Source organism: Rhipicephalus microplus, chromosome X (genome assembly GCF_043290135.1).
Source record: "Rhipicephalus microplus isolate Deutch F79 chromosome X, USDA_Rmic, whole genome shotgun sequence".
NCBI classification, from domain to species: domain Eukaryota; kingdom Metazoa; phylum Arthropoda; class Arachnida; order Ixodida; family Ixodidae; genus Rhipicephalus; species Rhipicephalus microplus.
The window spans coordinates 474460961-474474974 of record NC_134710.1 but is presented as its reverse complement, the minus strand read 5'-3'; positions in this window follow the sequence as shown (position 1 = coordinate 474474974).

The window sequence follows — 14014 nt, the reverse complement described above, 5'->3', positions numbered from 1 at the left end:
TTCACTGTTTCAAGAGCCTGCCGACCACACAAAAAAAGAGATATGTATAATCGAAATTTGCATGGATCCGCTTAGCTTCTCACTTAAGGAGCACATTGAGCTGCATTACATCATAAGTGGCTACTGCCGAACTACAATGAGATAAGTATCAAACCATGATTAAATTATGCGCTCGTTTTCTCGGCAGTTTCTATATACAGAGAACTGTTCCTCATATTTATATATTCAATACTGCAGACTCGAGGTCCAGCAGGGTGGTAATACACATACAAATAAAATAATGGCAAAACGAAACAATAAAGGGCGAAGAAGGTTGTTTGGTAGGTTAGCTCATTCATCACATGTATTAGTAAGACAGTTCCATTCACATATGGTTATTGAAAAGTACGAATACTTCAATAGGTCTGTGCGAGCAAAATATGGGATCAAGGCCTTTGGGTGGTGGTGTCGGGTGGGCTGGCTACTAAGGGGTGTCAAATACGGGGATGGGTCTAGAGCTATTTTTTTGTTCAAAAGTTGACCAAGGAATTTTAATCTAGCTTTTTGTCTTCGCATATGCAGTAAGGGAATGTTATTGGCTTGCAATAAATCTGAGGGTGAGTCTAAGTTGGAGTACTCGTTGAATATAAATCTAACAGATTTTCTTTGAATACGCTCAAGAGTGTATATATTACGTTTTGTATAAGGATTCCATACTATGCTCGCGTACTCTAGTTTTGGCCGCACAAGGGCTGTGTTACAAAGTAGTTTAACGTTCGTGGAAGCAGTTTGAAGTTTATGTTTAAGAAGACATAGTTTACGAAAGGCAAATGAACAAACATTATCAATATGGAGATTCCAAGATAAGTTGGAAGTGAGTGTCACACCAAGGTATTTGTAGGAGTTTACTTGTTGCAGTGGTGAAGACCCTAATATTTATGTATACGATTGTGGATTTATTTGGCGAGTCACTGGAAGGCACATACATTTGTTCACGTTGAGACACATTCCACATTTGTCGCACCATTCATATATATTGCAAATACGAGTACTCAGATTGTTGAAATCGTTAGCGGAACGCATTTCTTTGAACAAAACACAATCATCTGCAGACAATCTTATTTACACACTAGGGTGAATAACATCAACAATATCATTTATATGCAATAGAAAAAAGCAAACGGCCTAACACACTGCCCTGTGGTACGGCCGATGTGACCAGAAGACAGTCCGAATATTGGCCCCCTACATCAACGTACTGTTCGCGATTATTTAAATACGCAGAAATTCAACAAACGGGTATACACATTGTTCTAAGTTTGGAAATGAGTTTACTATGGGGAACTTTATCGAAGGCTTTGCAGAAATCTAAGAAGAGCATATCTGTCTTACCGTGTCCATCGATGTTTAATGCAAGAGAGTGAAACAGTGTGACGAGTTGAGTTACGGTGGATAATCCTTTCCGAAAACCATGTTGATACATGGTTAATATAGAGTGTTCTTCAATACACTTGTTCATACTAGTAGCTATGATGTGTTCAATAATTTTGCAACATTCTGAAGTTAGTGAGATTGGATGGTAATTTCCTAGTGCTAAGCGGTCCCCCTTTTTAAAGATGGGTACAACGCAGGCTGTCCTCCGGTCACTGGGCAGCTGGGAAGTCAACAAAGAACTGCGGAAATTAATAACCAAAAACTTTGCTAGAGGTAAAGCATATCGTCGTAGAAATACGTTTGGCATGTTGTCAGGACCACAGGATGCCTTAGTTTTTAAATTTAGCAACATAGACACCACGCCTGGATAAGAAATAAACAGTGCTTCAGCATAAGGAAAGGCTGTAGCATTAGATATACAGTTGAAATCAGAAGTGTTGAACACACTCTGGAAATATTGATTAGAATGCCGGGCACTTCTCTGAACGGTGACGGTTGTTCCATAAATTGATATTTGGGATACAGATCTTTTATTTTCACTGATAAAACTCCAGAATTTACTGGGGTAATTTGCAATAAAGTTAAGTAATGAGGTTTTAAAGTAATACTCTCTAGAGCTGCGGACAGTTTGAGCGAGATTGTTGTGCGCATCATGTATCAAATCAGCCGTTGCCCGCCTTTTTTTCAGTCGCTTAACTTTGCGCTTCATATGAATGATGTTTCGATTTATACATGGTGTTTGTTTGTTAACTTTTTTGTGCTTGGAAAGCACAAAATTATCTAAACAAAAAAGACACCTTTGTTTGAATCGTGTCCAAAGCACGCTAACATTTACGTCATCAAAATTTGTAAGACATGTTTCTAGGTGTTCAATTATGTCTGCATCATTAGCCCTAGAAAAGTCTTTAAAGCAGCGAAATACCGGGTTTTTATGGCCAGTTAGTTGAACAAGAGGAAAGGAAGTGAAGACGTAGCTATGATCAGAAAGACCGTGTCCTACCGCTACTGTATATTAGGAGAAATTGCGGTTCAGAAACGCAAGATCTAATATTGAGGTGGAATCCCTCTGTACGCGCGTAGGTACATGAACGATCTGCAATAGGTCATGTATAAGTATGATGTCAAACACTATATTACCATGTTTTGAAGTGTTATTGCCGGCGTCAAGGTGCTCCCAGTCTATTCCAGGTAGGTTCAGGTCACCAATCAGTATGACCTTTTTACTCTCAAATTTGGCCATATAATTTTTCAATGTGCTAAGGTATTCTGGAGTAATGTCTGGGGGTCTGTACAACCCAATTACTACGAGATAATGACCCCAGCATGTAGTCCTAATACATAAGCATTCTATTTCAACAAGATCATCCAACAAAACAGCATCGATACACTGTTTCACCAATATAGCCACCCCTCCTCCTCTAGTGCGTCTGTCTTTACGAAAAACTGTATAGGATGGGTGGAAGACGTCTTCATTAGGCAAGTGCTCGTGTAGCCAAGTCTCGGTAACAACCGTAATGTATGGATCATGTTGCAGCAGAAGCACTTCGAACGCTTCAGTTTTATTCACAATGCTTCGGGTATTCATATTTAGTAGCCTTAACTGTTTGTTACATAGTGCTGGAATAGGTCACGAGTGCGGCTTGGAAGATTGACGGTCTCCTGCTTTTACTCACCTGTTTTGCAATTCATCCCAGTAAAATGTATCTTTATCTACTATAAGCCTGTCGTGTACTAAGAATACTTTTTTTCCTTGTCGCTTTTCGTTCTTAGCAGTGTCCCAAAGCATTTTTCGTTTCTTAGGTGTCAACTGCGAATAATCATTATGAATAGGTACCGTCGATCCTTTCAGTTTTTTGGCATTTTCTAATATTACTTTCTTTTCATTAAAATTTTGAACGTGGAAGATGATAGGCCTTTTACCAGTTTGTTTTCCTTGTTGGTGTATGCGTCCGATGGAATCACATTTCACACCAAGCTTTTTTGTGAATAATTTCTTACCCACTTTTTCCCTCAGGGTTGCATAAGTTTCATTAGGGCACTCGGGAATATTGTGAATAATCAAATTTGACCGTATGGAACGGTCTTCGAGCTCGGTATGCTTTTGTTTTGAAAGTTTACAATATGTTACAGTGATTGTAACGTATTTCCCACTTTTTTACTGGGAATGCTGCGCTCTTGGGAATCCTTTTGTGTCGTAATGAAATCATGTACCACATTTTTCAATTCAATAAATTGTTTCTTTAGTTCAAGCACTTCATCGTGAATATTCGCTTGGCCGTTGAGCACTTCTTCATATAGTTCTTTCTGGGTAAGGCCAGGGTTTGTTTCCACGTCACCGCATAAAATCAACCGACAAGCACGAAAACACTCATATGTTATATTCCGACAACGCCGAGGGCACGGCAAGACCAAATACAGCGATAATCACCACGAAACGAACCCACGTTGGAACTAACCTGCATGAGGCAGAACATAGACGTAAGTGCCATGGTCGCGCCGGGTCCACCGTGCCCACGAGGGTCGAAGGCTTGCGGTGATCCTTTTATAGCGATGTCCAGCGATGAAGTGGCTCTGCGCTGTGCACCGGTAACTACCCATAGGTGGCCTCCTGTGCTGTGCGCAGTAAATTGCACTGTCGTGCTTGCCGTGTCATTCAGTGATAATGGCTTCATGCGATGACACATTGGCATCCGTTGGTCCGCATCACTGATACACAGTTTGCTGATTCGCAGACGACTGGCTGTTGGGAATATGGCGAATCCGAGAATGCCGTGCATGAGGCAGAACATAGACGTAAGTGCCATGGTCACGCCGGGTCCGCCGTGCCCACGAGGGTCGAAGGCTTGCGGTGATCCTTTTATAGCGATGTCCAGCGATGAAGTGGCTCTGCGCTGTGCACCGGTAACTACCCATAGGTGGCCTCCTGTGCTGTGCGCAGTAAATTGCACTGTCGTGCTTGCCGTGTCATTCAGTGATAATGGCTCCATGCGATGACGCATTGGCATCCGTTGGTCCGCACCGCTGATACACAGTTTGCTGACTCGCAGACGGCCGGCTGTTGGGAATATGGCGAATCCGAGAAGGCCCTGCATGACGCAGAGCATAGACGCAAGTGCCATGGTCGCGCCGGGTCCGCCTTGCTCTCGAGGGTCGAAGGCTTGCGGTGGTCCTTTTATAGCGATGTCCAGCGATATAAGTCCACATGCACTTGATTGTTCCATGAGAAATCCGAGTATAAGTAATGTCTTCACAACATTTATATCAGTGACGACTCAGTTTTATCATGCCAGTTTTGCGGAAGATAAATAATGCTTCCTGAAAGGCTTTCGTGTTTTAACCGCATGCTTTCGCGCTCGCTTTTCTTCTTGTATGCAAGCTCCAGGAAACCAAGCCAGGGAGCGGAGCTGAAGGAACGCCTTTACCTCCTAGTCAAGAACTCTACGCGAAAGGGGTTATCCTAAATATATTAAAAAGTGCCAGTTGTGTATATATAGCCTGTTTGTCAAGTTTCGTAAATTCACGGAAACCAGTTCTCATTTTATATCGACAGCTTAAATTGTGCTGCTTTCCAAATATTCCATCGACGTAACGACATTGCAATTCAGCATATATATGACGATGTTTAGTATAATAGGTGTAGTTTTTATTATGTGTCAAAAGTGTAAAAAGTGTACGCAGGCAGTAGTGCATTTTGTTTTTAGAAATTTAACTGTTTTGAGAATTTTAACACACACACACACACACACACACACACACACACACACACACACACACACACACACACACACACACACACACACACACACACACACACACACACACACACACACACACACACACACACACACACACACACACACACACACACACACACACGCACGCACACACATATATATATAAAATAAGGGAAAGAAGTGTGTACCTAAGGGCGCGTTTTTCCGTGTTTTAACACAACAATAATGAGATCTAACAGACAGTAATGCCAAGGAATGTACAGGGGAAGTTATTAGAACCAATAGAATGTAAATAAAAAGAAAGAAAAGTGGATGAAAAAATAACCAGCCGTGAGCAGGAATCGAACCTACGACCTTCGAATAACGCCTCAAACGCGTTATTCGAAGGTCTCATGATTATCATGTTTGCACCAGTGAAATGGTCATCCGTGAAGGTCATCCGTGAATGGATGACCGTTGTCATCCATTCACGTTCCGTAATACCAACTTTGGTATATGGGACGCTAGCGAAACGGTCGCGAGCACATCATGAGCGTGGCATGTAGTCATGATGTTACATGACACGCATGTCATAATTTTAATGTGATAGGTAGGTCCCTTGTGTTCCCCTTGCAATCATGCCACACCATACCAGTTTCGCAATATGTCATGTGACCGAAACCACCGCAACAGCTGCAGAACTATGAAGTGTGAATCATGACATTCATGACATACATGCCATGATTTTCATGTTGTGACTACTAAATATGTTCTTCATACAGTCATGCTATGCCATCACATGTTTGGTATGGATACCATTTTTGAAATGGCCAGGAGAGCTAAAAGTCGTAGGCGGCTAGATAGATAGATAGGTAGATAGATACGCTCAATGTCGCCGAAGTTCGCTAAGGAATGCTTTGAATTTAAAATCATAATAAGACACGCCGTTTCTAAATAATTTTTCATCTCTCACAAGGACTTTTATAGAGGTCAAATTCAGTAGATTGGCGTGTCATACTTTAAGGTTTATGACATCAAGTTCTAGGCTTAAATGATAGGTAGGTACAAAGAAATCTGCGTTAAAAAAGCGCACTGGAGCAGCCGAAGCCCAAAGCAGTTTCTGCAGGCGGCGCACGGCTCTTTCAGTACTATTCGACAACAGCTCCGCCGTTGCGGGCAACGTGGAAGGTATCAGGCGGCGAGGCACGGTCACGCCAGTCAACTTTTCTAGTACACTCTACCCTCACTTTTCTTTGCCGCTCTAAGCTTGCTCTACTATAAAAGTCTATGATGTGCTTTACATTCTCCTTTTGTCTCTTCTTCCTCACATAACATTCCCTACTACCTTGCTAAATTGTATCAAACATGACTATGCTATATCCTTTGCTCTTTTCCTTCGCACTCACCCAAGCAACACTCCTCGCTTCCCTACCCCCATTATGCTAACTATAATACACATGTCTATGCAATGCTAGGTGTTACGTGGCACATACCTGGTACGTTAGGCATAAGCAGGCTCTTCACGTTTAGTGGTGCGAGTAGTGGGTCTCGAGCGATTTCCTTGTCGCATACCGGCTGCATCTTACTGTGAACAACGATGATGCGTTCAAGCCCGGCTTTTTAGGCCTGTTGTAAAATGGGACACTTTTTAGTGCGTGGCTAGCAAAACTATGATCATGATGTAAACTCTACTGTATAGTCGGAATTGCTGAAAATAATTATCGTGCTATCGGTTTCTAAGTACGTTTCATCGTCATTTTGTTAGGATTACTTATTATTTGATAGGCCTAAAAGTTTATATAACCAATTCTTGGCCAATCCCTATGAGTGGGTGTAAGCCATAACTAAGGCATCATAATCATCCTCATCGTCTTGGAATAGTATGCTCTCTTCTTCGCGACTATAGAGAGAAGCTGGTTCACCTGTGAAGTGTGATTCATGTGCCCTTGCTGGTTGGATTCGCCGCAACATCTATGTCTACCAATCAAGGTGCGTTCGATCCAGCCACGCTATTGACGCGACAGTCCTACCAGCCACATTGGACGATGGCCTCCAGCTGCACGGAACACTCCACTGCGGCCATGAAATTTCCCTCACCGATCCCGACCAGTTTTCCCTTGCCAGGAGCCGAAGCACAGCCCGTCATGTTACAGCCCGGCTGCGTCGCTGCTACACTACCTGCGGCCCAACCAATGGCATCGGTAACCGCTGCTGTGGAACTACCCAGTTTGTCGTCTGAGACATCCAGGCCTTATTGCGCACTACTTCTAATATTGATGACAATGGGGTTCTCGCTCCAGGCCATCTGCCTAGGCCCAAGCCGCCCGTGGTCAATATTCGGGCATCGAGCGTCCCCGCGGTTTTTCGACAACGTTTTTCTTATGGTGAATTATATCACAAACGAGAAGATTTTTGTAAGTTATCAGAAAATGAACTTTTTCAAGCAGAGATTTCGATGAAGCAGGGAAGAGCAGCTGCAGTTTGTAACTCGTCAGTTTTCTTGTATCGCACCGCACAACAACGTAGCAAGCGTTCACTCGGAGCCAAAGCCAACGGAACTGCTGAGGAGCCCACAAGGAAGAATTTAAGGACAGCCTCCGAGGTACGACTGCCATAAGAGGAGGAGACGCAGCCACGTGGCTTTGATTGGGGGCTAGAGCCCGAGCGGATCATTCGTGCTACCGACTCCAGTGGGGAACTTATATTTCTGACAAAATGAAAAAAAAAAAAACACCGATGAGGCGGACCTGGTTCCCTCTCGGCTGGCCACCATCAGGTGTCCGCAAGTGGTGATTTAATTCTATATACAATGAGAGGTTGAGATAGCACACAAGATCAAGTGCGAAATATAGCCCTTCACATTCGCAATACTAAGAGTGCATTCGCTTCATGAAGTTGCCATAATCAGAGAAAATTATTGGATTATGATCAGTCGCCATTAAACATGTTATTTAAAAATTGTCTCACGTTCCTCTAATGTCAGACATAAAATCAATGGGTCCAGAAAAAAATTGTTATCGCAATAAAAATAATTAATATACAGTTTCTTTGTTTTGCTTTCTTTCCCACGAGGCTAGAAAGGGGAAAAGAATTTTGCTGAATAATCATTCTTGCAACACCCCTAAATGTTATGTGGCTGGAGCGTGAAAAATATTGGCCCGAATACTTTAAAATGTGAAAAACAGTTCCAACTAATATCTCAAAGAGTCAACCATGTTCAGCGCAATATAATAAAAAAAATAGCTAGAAAACTCAAAAGAAGCAAAATTTGGGCCACAGTAGTGCTCGCATCCACGAGTACCCTTTGAAAAAGTAATAATGATTTTATTAACGTGTTAAAAAGATCTCTGGAAAGCACTGTTTTTAGGACCAACTAGATGATTGGTTAATGGTAATGGATGGCTCGAATTTTAACTAGAATATACGGCAAATAAAAAACAAGTAATATAAAGTAAAAACGGGAAACTCTTGGGACGAAATGGTAATGCTGCTCGACTTCAGCTGACCCACAAGCCACGGTGCACGGAATCGAATTATGACCGCCACGGCCACATTTTGGTTGGAGGCGAAAATGCTCAAGGCCCGTGTAGCTGGATTTAGGTGTATGTTAAATTACCCAAGGTGGTCAAAATTTCGATAGCCCTCACCTACGACGTCCCTAACAAAAAATCGTCTGTTGCAGATGTTAAAGCTTTAGAAATATGGCTGTCTTGGGGCTGGCAACGTGCCACGGCATATGGTGAGTACCTACTGTTTAAACAAATCACGTTACGGTTTTCTTAGTTGTCTTGTGTTGGTTGGCTTATGAACTACAATATTGTGAAATGGTAGATGAGTTTTGTTAAATAGTAGCACCTGCTCTACCAACTCTTAAGCACTAAAAGAAGAAGAATGTGATAAAAAATCTTTGCTATTCAACTGGAGTCCTCATTGCGCAGCATTCTTAAGTGCTGACGCTATACGCTGTCTAAATGCTCAATCATGCATGCGAGAGACTAGCAATGTGGCACGGCCTCTTAAGGCTGGCGACAAAAAAAAGGGGGGGGGGGGAACTGAAGGCGACTGACATTAGTACCAAAGTGCGACTTATAGCCGAAGCCACGCAGAAATCTAGGTGTGTTTGCATATCGCTGTCATTGCTATCGCACCGTGAAATAAGCTGGTGTGCTGTTCCAGAGCATGTGTCTCACTCCAAAGGGCCACGACTGCAGTGATGGGACTAAAAAATTGAGCTGCACACGACTAAATCAAACCATTCATGTCATGACCGATGCAGCTATACGTGACCAATAGCAATCAGTCGTATTTTAACTATCTTGGTCACTCAACAGGTGCTAAACGTATACGTGTCAACGAGTTGTAACTTAGCTGGAATGCGTAGTTGCAGACGCAACTTGCATTTACTGATATCAGGAGAAAAGCTTTTAGACAAGACCTCTTGACAAACTTGCACAAAAGCTACATAGATAGCGCTCGTCCTTCTTTGTTGGCGTATTTTTTCTGGAAGCGCTTGCGCTTACAGTATTGACAAGTATGGGGAATTGACAAGTTTGAAGAACCATCACGCTGTTGAAATTCTAACATTCTCAAAGGCAAAAGCAAGGAAGGTTTGTTCTTAAGATTTATGGTGTATCAGCAAAATTGATAAAGTATATGAAATAACACAGGCACCAAGCTAGACCGCTGCGATCTTCCTCGTCATTGCTCCAAACATAGACCGTAGTTGACATGTAAGGAGAGAGCCACTAAGGCCTGTTGACGGCTTCTATCCCGCATAAGCCTCGCGGTATGAGAGACAAATCTTTTTCGAAACAAAGACTGCAATGCGTCGTGTCCCGCAGCCTAGCTTCCTGACTGCTGCAGCGGTATCAAACTCACCATGTCCTCGATTTTCTTCGAACCAGACATCTGGTAATTACTAACGAAGCAACGCCTTTCATCACAGGTTGCCGTAGTCTGGCTCAGGATCAAAGCCCGAGTCCTTTCTTTTGGTGGCGTCGGCCTGGGCCGAAGCCGTGGAGCTAATTTTCGGTGTCTACGTCGTCGGTAACAAAGGCTCCCCGATATGCAGTCCTCGGTCATCTCCACAACAGCAGTTATTCATGGCATTCCTTGAGTCGCAGGTGTTGCAGCAACGAAAGACTCGAGTTTGAACAGGACTAATGATGCTGCGGATTCTGGTTGTGAGAACTAGACGGAGGGCCTTGAAAGAACGTGGATGGCAGCGGTGGAGCTTTCCTGGCAGCAGGGTGATATCTTTCAGTAAGATCATAGAGATGACATAGTTAGACCGAAAGCTGCTTCTCTGGTCGCGATGTCGCTGCTCGTAAACCCAATGAGGAAGGGCACAGGGGGCGGGAATTGCATACGAAGAAGCTTCGGTGAGAAGTTGGTCAAACGGTATGGCGCACAATCCATGAATGATGTCAGCATCATCTGCCTCCTAAGCGCACGTCATCTTCGTCATACACGCACCAATATATGAGACACCGTGATGTTATCGACAATATCTGGTTATCAAAGCGTGTCGTATCTGCCAGTTTTCGTATTTTCTCTTTCATCTTTTTGATACGAGTAAATTATGTGCCAAAGTTTGGAGCTTCCAATAACTGCTTTTATGGGTGCGACTACTACATACCTCGATACATTGTACGAGCACCAACACCATCAAAACAAAACAAAAAAAAACAGTGTACATCAGAATAGGTTTATTTATTCATGGTCTCAAACTTGCTGAAATAATTCTGCAAGTTTTTAAGAACGTATTGAGCAAAAAGAAAGCAACTGAATCCTAAAATTGTGTTTTTCGATCCTAAAGACTGTATTTCAATTTAGTTGTTGTCATCTTCAACGCCATCATTGTTACTTGTGGTGGGGTGGTGGGGGTGGTGTTTTGAGCAAGTGGCCCATATGAGCTATGGGGTATTGACTAATGCATGCGTAGATAAACGGGGATGAATTTATAGAATAAATTTCACTCATACGTTTTTCAAAACATTTCAATCACTATAGCAGGTCTCGGGCAATGAGTTCTTTGGTGCAAACTTGAATAATTCTTACGCTCATGTAGGCATTCAGAATTTATAAGCAGAAGGCTTGAATGGTGAGGCCGCTGATGACCAAGCTTTGTTCAAGCTGCCGACAGATGTTGCTCTTCCACTCTACACACCCCTCCTTCCTAATTTTTAGGCTGGCACATACTCCACACAGTACTTCGCAGACGATTGACGCCATGCGTTTCATGCAGCATCGGACAGAGCAACATGTTTCCGGAGAGACACATGTATACGTCTCCGTTGGTAGAGTGTTTCCATTATTTTTCAACACAAGACATTTGAAACTCTATAGTAGCCGCAAGGCGCTAACAAAGTACCACGGCTTGTTGAAGAGTGGCCCTTAAAGGTCAATTGTTAGCAAAATGCTATGTTTGCTATGCTATGTTGTTAGCAAAATGCATTGATTGTCGTTAAAAAATTAAAACGTACAAGAAGTCTGGCAGATCCCACAAGCTGAGGTAATAACATGTACCCGAGAACATCATGATGACACGGTCTTCCAAAGTAACGTGAACGACGAAGTCGACGTCCGAACCATAAATGAGCTCGATTGTCACTGTTCCTTACTTCATGGTAACCGTGGAGCCGACGACGTTGTCAGGACGGGTAGCCACTGTTCAGGACTTGTTGCCGTCTTTTTTTCTTGTGAGATTTGCCTCTGATGGAGTGTTGTCGCCTATGTAAGGCGTTCCCAGTGGGTCCGGTTGCCTGCATTCGCCTATCATTGTCCCCTAGTGTCCCAAAAAAGGGCGAATTAGGGACTGCATCTATTATCTAATATTTGACTGCATGTAATTGTCTCCTTTAGCAATAAGTGCAAGTGTTAATAATTGAAAGGTTACCGTAACTTGGGTCGGTTTTGTCTCTTCTGTTTTCTCCTTATCCTCACTTCCCTTTGCCGCTCTAAGCTTGCTATATTATACAAGTATACGATGCGCTTTACATTCTCCTCTTGTCTCTTCTTCCTCACTTAACCTTCCCTACCACATTGCTATGTTGTATCATACATGACTATGGTATATTCTTTGCTCTTTTCTCTCGTACTCACCCAAGCAACACCCCTCGCTTCCCTACCCCCCTCATGCTAAATGTACTTCACTTGTCTATGCAATGCTAGGAGTTGCGTGACACATACCTTGTACGTTAGGTATAAGCAGGCTCTTCACGCTTAGTGATGCGAGTAGTGGATCTCGAGCGATTTCCGTGTCACATACCTTCTGCATTTTACTGTGAAGAACAACGAATGCGTTCAAGCCCGGCTTTATAGGCCTGTTGTAAAATGGGACACTTTTTCGTGAACGGCTAGAAGAACTATGTTCATAATATAGACGCTACTGTATTATCAGAATGACTAAAATAATTACCGTGCTCTCTGTCTCTAAGTATGCTTCATCCTCCTTTTGTTAGGATTACTTATTCTTGATAGGCCTAAAAGTTTATATAACCAAATCTTGGCCATGTCCTCCTCAGTGAGTATGAGCCATAGTTAAGGCATCATAGTCATCATCATCATCATCATCATCTTGGAATATTGTGATCTCTTCTTCTGCGCGACTCTTGAGAGAAGCTGGTTCACCTGTGGAGTGTGATTCTTGTGTCCTTGCTGGTTGGATTCGCGTGACATCTAAGTCTACCAATCAAGGTGCGTTCGATCCAGCCACGCAGTTGACGCGATCTTCCTACCAGCCACTTTGGACGATGGCCTCCAGCTGCATGGAGCATTCTACTGCGGCCATAAAACTTCCCTCACCGGTCCCAATCAGTTTTTTCTTGCCAGGAGCCGAAGCGCAGCCCATCCTGTTACAGCCCGGCTGCGTCGCCGCTACACTACCTGCGACTCAACCAATGGTTCAAAAGGCGTCAGTCACTGTCACGAGCTCAGCTCTTCGTCGTAGTCGTCTTTCAGGGGCTCCAACTAGATAGTGTCTCTCTCCCTCTTCCCCACTACATTTGGCCCGGTGGTGAAGAGGAGCCATCCTGGCGACTCACGGCGAAGCAAGCACAAGGGGATCATAGTAAGGTTTTAAGCGGCTGATGTGGACTGTCTCACGACCACGGCATCGTCTGTCCTCGGCAGGTGTCACTGGTTAGATGACGTAGTTGACCAGTGACGTGGATTGAACGATGTGGTACGGAACATTGTACTTGGGTGCAAACTTTCGGGAGAGGCCGGGGGACTGGAATGGAACCGAAAGCCATACAAATGAGCCTACGGGGTAGCTGTGAGCAGGCTTGTCTTAGTCGAGTCGTTCTTTTTGGAGACCTTGTGCGACGGACGTAAATGAACGCGCTAATTGGCGGCACTCTTCGGCACACTGAACAAGTTCGGAGGCTGGGCGGTATTCTGAAGCATCTGGGCGGTAAGTATCGTGTCAAACGTAGAAGAGGGCTCACGTCCGTACAGTAGAAAAAAAGTTGAAAACCCAGTAGTTGCTTGCGTGGCCGTATTATACGTATACGTCACGAAAGGGAGCACCAAGTCCCAATTAGAATGGTCGGAGGACATGTACATAGAAAGCATATCACCGAGCGTGTGGTTAAAGCGCTCTGTCAAACCGTTTGTTTGTGGTTGATAGCTTGTAGTGGTGCGATGAATAATATTGCACTCACTGAGAAGCTCCTTGACGACTTGCGATAAAAACTCACGCCCACGGTCGCTAAGCAGCTCACGTGGCGCGCCATGGCGAAGGACAAAGCTACGAAGATGAACATGGCGACATCACGAGCAGCAGCGGCTGGCAAAGCGGCGGTTTCAGCGTAACGGGTTAGGTGGTCAACGGCCACAATAATCCAGCGATTTCCCGCAGGAGTACAAGGTAGTGGGCCGTAGAG